The following is a 6,195-nucleotide window of genomic DNA, read 5'->3' on the forward strand; positions in this document are numbered from 1 at the left end:
TTAGACTGGGTAGAAGTTGCAACTTCAAACGGGCATATCTCCGGAACCAAGCCGAGTTGGGGCCCCATACACCCGGCGTGGGGGGCCCTCCTAGAGGCCCCCAATACCCCCGAGTGTGGAGCCCCAACTCGGCTTACTTTTCGAGTTACAGCCGGTCAAAGTTGAAACTTTAAAGGGCCATATCTCCGGAACCAAGCCGAGTTGGGGCCCCATACACCCGGCGTGGGGGGCCCTCCTAGAGGCCCCCAATACCCCCGAGTGTGGAGCCCCAACTCGGCTTACTTTTCGAGTTACAGCCGGTCAAAGTTGAAACTTTAAAGGGCCATATCTCCGGAACCAAGCCGAGTTGGGGCCCCATACACCCGGCGTGGGGGGCCCTCCTAGAGGCCCCCAATACCCCCGAGTGTGGAGCCCCAACTCGGCTTACTTTTCGAGTTACAGCCGGTCAAAGTTGAAACTTTAAAGGGCCATATCTCCGGAACCAAGCCGAGTTGGGGCCCCATACACCCGGCGTGGGGGGCCCTCCTAGAGGCCCCCAATACCCCCGAGTGTGGAGCCCCAACTCGGCTTACTTTTCGAGTTACACCCGGTCAAAGTTGAAACTTTAAAGGGCCATATCTCCGGAACCAAGCCGAGTTGGGGCCCCATACACCCGGCGTGGGGGGCCCTCCTAGAGGCCCCCAATACCCCCGAGTGTGGAGCCCCAACTCGGCTTACTTTTCGAGTTACACCCGGTCAAAGCTGGACAGGAAGTGGCCGTACCCCCGAGTCTCGGGACCGGAAGGTCCCCGTGGCTCGGGACGGCGGGAGGAGCAAGGTCCCCGAGAGCGGGCCCCGCACCCGCCGCCGCGAGCCGCTGGGACCTCCCGGTCCCGAGATGGGCCCCGTTACGCGCGGGCGACTTTCGGAGAAAACGGCCCGTATCTCGGAGAGGGGAGGTCCCAGCGGCTCGCCCTTTCGGGTGTCGGGGGCTCCCCACGGGCCCTCTCGGACCCCGCCTCCCCCGGGCCCCTGGGACCTTTCCTTCCCAGGCGCCCCCCCGACACGTCGGGCCCCTTTTCTCCGGGACCCGGGGGCCCCGGAGCTCGGGGGCGGGCTCTTTGCGAGGGGCCCGCCGGGACGCCACACTTGACCCGAGTCCGGTGTCTCTGGGCCCCCGGGTCCCCGAGCTACGTGCGTTCGAATTCGGGGCCCTTTTCCGGGCCCGAAAATCCCTCAAAGTCCGAAAACGTGCAGCGGGCGGGGACTTCCGGGGCCCCGGAGGCTCTGACGGCACACCCAGGGAGGTGCACCGTCCTCGGGCACGGCCAGGTGGCCCCCCCCCCGGGGTCCTGGAAGTCCCCCCGCCCCCCGGAGACACCCACACCCACCCACCGGACGGGAAGATTCCGTTTTTCGCCGATATCTCGAAGACGGCCGGGCGAAAAAATTTCAAACTCGGGTCTTCCGTAGGCCTCGAGGGGCCCTATCCAAAGAGGCCACCCGCGTCCCCGGGGGCCTCGGGGTCAGGGAGTTAGGCCCGGTCAAAGGCGCGGCGTTTTTTGGCTTATATCTCGCGAACCCCTGGGCCAATCTTCCCCAAACTCGAATCGACCGTAGTGCCGGACGGGGCCTTTCGAAAGAGCCCACCCACGAGGTCCAACTCGCCCGGGTCCCCGAGTTATAGCCGTTCAAAGTCGGGGGTCCCGGCGAACGGCGATCCGGTAGGGGGCGTCCCCGGGGCCCGCCGCCGCCCTGGTTCGAGCGAGGGCCCCCGTGGGACCTCGCCACCCAAATTTGAGCTCTCTGGGCCTTCGCGTCGCGGAGATACGGGCGATTTTCTCCCGGGATCGTGACGTCATCGGCGGGCGCCATTTCAGAGCGCGGCCGAGGGTTTTCGGCCGATATCTCCGCGAATACTCGACCAAAAACGACGAAACGCATATGGACGCGTTCAGCTCGGCGAGACGGTTCGAATGAGCCCGGCCTCGGCCGGGCACGTCGAGTTTTCGGCGAGATATTTGCGTTTTTCCGCTTCCGGGGCGCTTTGGGGGCCCGTATCTCGGGCCCCCGGGGGCCCACGGGGCTGGGGGCGGTCTCATTCGAAAGGTCTCGTCCCGTTCTCCAGCCCATAAAAATTTGGCGTCGATCGGAGCCGCCTTCGGCGAGCTACGGTCGTTTGAAGCCCCGTGCAGTGGGGTTACCGTCCTTCAAACAGCCGCCGCTCGCAGGGGGAGTCCCGGGGAGGCATGGTTGCCTGTATGACTTGGGCTTAGAGCACCCAGCCCCGCGCTCCTGGAGGAACCTCCGGTGCACAGGGTCTGCTGCAACCAGCCACGTGGGTTTTGAGGGGTAGGGGAGCGTGCGCTCTCCTCCCCGGGCGGGCGGCCGGGCCCTGGGGGCTCGCGCCTCCACGGAGGGACCTCGCTCCCGGGGCTTCGTCCCCGGGGCTCGGGGACTCCGTGGCGGCTCGGCCCCCGGGGTTCGACCCCGCTCGCTCGCTCCAAAACCCAAGTCCAAAACGTGGGGTTGCACGGGAGCTCCGGGCGCGACGGGTCTCCACGCACGGCCCCGGGGAGGGAGCTCCGACCCGGGCCGGAGGCAGATTCGCCCCCTGCCCCCCGGCTGTCCGCCCGGAGCCGAGACGGTCCTAAAACGGGCCTTGGGGGTGATGTAGAAGGGTAACGCTCACCCAACCAGGACTCACACAAACCGATCTGCATCCCAGGCAGGGTGCGGGTCTCCTGGGCACGAATAAAGCCCGATGCCCCGTGGGTGATGTTGGCCCTGGCCACTCAAGGCACTCACCCAAGCCAGAGAGGGTGCACTCTGGCTGGGGAAGCAGATTCAATCTCTGCTGTGGTGGAGCTCTGGAAAAACGCGAAACCTCCAGGAAAAGACGGCCCGATTTCTCTGAAAAGTGCATCCCAGGCAGGGTGCGGGTCTCCTGGGCACGAATAAAGCCCGATGCCCCGTGGGTGATTTTGGCCCTGGCCACTCAAGGCACTCACCCAAGCCAGAGAGGGTGCACTCTGGCTGGGGAAGCAGATTCAATCTCTGCTGTGGTGGAGCTCTGGAAAAACGCGAAACCTCCAGGAAAAGACGGCCCGATTTCTCTGAAAAGTGCATCCCAGGCAGGGTGCGGGTCTCATGGGCACGAATAAAGCCCGATGCCCGTGGGTGATGTTGGCCCTGGCCACTCAAGGCACTCACCCAAGCCAGAGAGGGTGCACTCTGGCTGGGGAAGCAGATTCAATCTCTGCTGTGGTGGAGCTCTGGAAAAACGCGAAACCTCCAGGAAAAGACGGCCCGATTTCTCTGAAAAGTGCATCCCAGGCAGGGTGCGGGTCTCCTGGGCACGAATAAAGCCCGATGCCCCGTGGGTGATGTTGGCCCTGGCCACTCAAGGCACTCACCCAAGCCAGAGAGGGTGCACTCTGGCTGGGGAAGCAGATTCAATCTCTGCTGTGGTGGAGCTCTGGAAAAACGCGAAACCTCCAGGAAAAGACGGCCCGGTTTCTCTGAAAAGTGCATCCCAGGCAGGGTGCGGGTCTCATGGGCACGAATAAAGCCCGATGCCCGTGGGTGATGTTGGCCCTGGCCACTGAAGGCACCACTCACCCAAGCCAGAGAGGGTGCACTCTGGCTGGGGAAGCAGATTCAATCTCTGCTGTGGTGGAGCTCTGAAAAACACGAAAACCTCCAGGGAAAAGACGGCCCGGTTTCTCTGAAAAGTGCATCCCAGGCAGGGTGCGGGTCTCCTGGGCAAGAACGAAGCCCAATGCCCACCTTGAAACGGAGCCTGGGCTCGACTCTGAAGCCCAGATCTCGAAAAACGACAAAGTACAAAAAGGTGCGGTGGCTCCAAACCTCCATGCCCTCAGACCTCCCTGGCCAGCCCAGGGAGGGTGGCCCGTCCTGGGCCAGACTCAGATTTCCCCCGCCACCCCTGGAGCTCCGCCTGGAGCGAAGACGGTCCTAAAACGGACCATGGGGCTCTTGTAGAGGATGAGGGAGGGAGAGAGGGGCCTTCAGAGAGCCCCTTGGCCGGCTTGACTCTGGAGTCGAATTTGGAAAAATAGACAAAGTCCATAAACGTGCTGTTGGTTCGGACCTCCAGGGCACTCAAGGCACTCACCCAAGCCAGAGAGGGTGCACTCTGGCTGGGGAAGAGGATTCAATCTCTGCTGTGGTGGAGCTCTGAAAAACACGAGAACCTCCAGGAAAAGGCGGCCCGGTTTCTCTGAAAAGTGCATCCCAGGCAGGGTGCGGGTCTCCTGGGCAAGAACGAAGCCCAATGCCCACCTTGAAACGGAGCCTGGGCTCGACTCTGAAGCCCAGATCTCGAAAAACGACAAAGTACAAAAAATGTGCGGTGGCTCCAAACCTCCATGCCCTCAGACCTCCCTGGCCAGCCCAGGGAGGGTGGCCCGTCCTGGGCCAGATTCAGATTCGCCCGCCACCCCTGGAGCTCCGCCTGGAGCGAAGACGGTCCTAAAACGGGCCTTCGGGGATGTATGAGAGAGGGGAAGCGTGGTGGTGGCAAACACAGAGGACCCCCTACCAGCGATCAGACCGTCGTGAGTCCCACTCAGAGTCACTCTGGGTGGGCATGTAAAAATCCAGATTACGCCGCGCTGGAGCTCTGGAAGTTACGAGACCTCCAGGAAAAGACAGGCTGGTTTTCTGAAAAGTGCACCCCAGGCAGGGTGCATCTTTTCCTGGGCACGAGCCCAGCGCACATGGTGTGGTGGTCCGGCTCTGGTGCCAAAGTTTGGGGGAAAAAATAGACAGAGTCCAATAACGTGGTGTGGTTCCAAAGCTCCATGCCCTCAGACCTCCCTGGCCAGCCCAGGGAGGGTGGCCCGTCCTGGGCCAGATTCAGATTCGCCCGCCACCCCTGGAGCTCCGCCTGGAGCGAAGACGGTCCTAAAACGGGCCTTCGGGGATGTATGAGAGAGGGGGAAGCGTGGTGGTGGCAAACACAGAGGACCCCTACCAGCGATCAGACCGTCGTGAGTCCCACTCAGACTCACTCTGGGTGGGCATATAAAATCCAGACTACGCCCCGTCGGAGCTCTGGAAGTACGAGACCTCCAGGAAAAGACAGGCTGGTTTTCTGAAAAGTGCACCCCAGGCAGGGTGCATCTTTCCTGGGCACGAGCCCGGCGCACGTGGCGGGGTCCGGCTCTGGTGCCAAAAAAATTGAGAAAAATCGACTAAGTCCAATGGCGTGACGTGGGTTCAAAGCCCCATGGTCTCAGACCTCCCTGGCCAGCCCAGGGAGGGTGGCCCGTCCTGGGCCAGAGTCAGATTCGCCCGACACCCCCTGGAGCTCGACCTGGAGGGAAGACGGTCCTAAAACGGGCCTTCGGGGCTGTATGGAAGAGGGCAAGTGTGGTGGTGCAAAACACAGAGCACCCCCTACCATTGATCAGACCGTCGTGAGTCCCACTCAGACTCGCTCTGGGTGGGCATATAAAATCCAGACTACGCCCCCCCGTCGGAGCTCTGGAAGTACGAGACCTCCAGGAAAAGACAGGCCGGTTTTATGTAAAGTGCACCCCAGGCAGGGTGCGTCTTTCCTGGGCACGAGCCCGGCGCGCGTGGCGGGGTCCGGCTCTGGTGCCAAAAAATTTGAGTAAAATCGACTAAGTCCAATGACGTGGTGTGGTTCTAAAGCTCCATGGTCTCAGACCTCCCTGGCCAGCCCAGGGAGGGTGGCCCCGTCCTGGGCCAGAGTCAGATTCGCCCGACACCCCCTGGAGCTCGACCTGGAGGGAAGACGGTCCTAAAACGGGCCTTCGGGGCTGTATGGAAGAGGGCAAGTGTGGTGGTGCAAAACACAGAGCACCCCCTACCATTGATCAGACCGTCGTGAGTCCCACTCAGACTCGCTCTGGGTGGGCATATAAAATCCAGACTGCGCCCCCGTCGGAGCTCTGGAAGTACGAGACCTCCAGGAAAAGACGGGCTGGTTTTATGGAAAAAGTGCACCCCAGGCATATGCTTGTCGAACGGTCGGTCTGGGTAAACGGCGAGTGTCCGTGCTGTTGCGTGCGAACGAGATTCCCAATGCTAACGAACCTCCCCCGGCTGGCGACCGGGGAGAGCGCCTCGTTTTCGGGCACGAGCGAATGCGTCTGCCTGGCGGAGCCCCCGTCGGTGCCGAGGTGGTCCTGAGACGGGCCTTCGGGGTTTTGTCGAGGAAGGGGA

This window comes from Pimephales promelas, unplaced genomic scaffold (genome assembly GCF_988280905.1).
Source record: "Pimephales promelas unplaced genomic scaffold, fPimPro1.hap1.1 HAP1_SCAFFOLD_127, whole genome shotgun sequence".
In the NCBI taxonomy this organism is placed as follows: domain Eukaryota; kingdom Metazoa; phylum Chordata; class Actinopteri; order Cypriniformes; family Leuciscidae; genus Pimephales; species Pimephales promelas.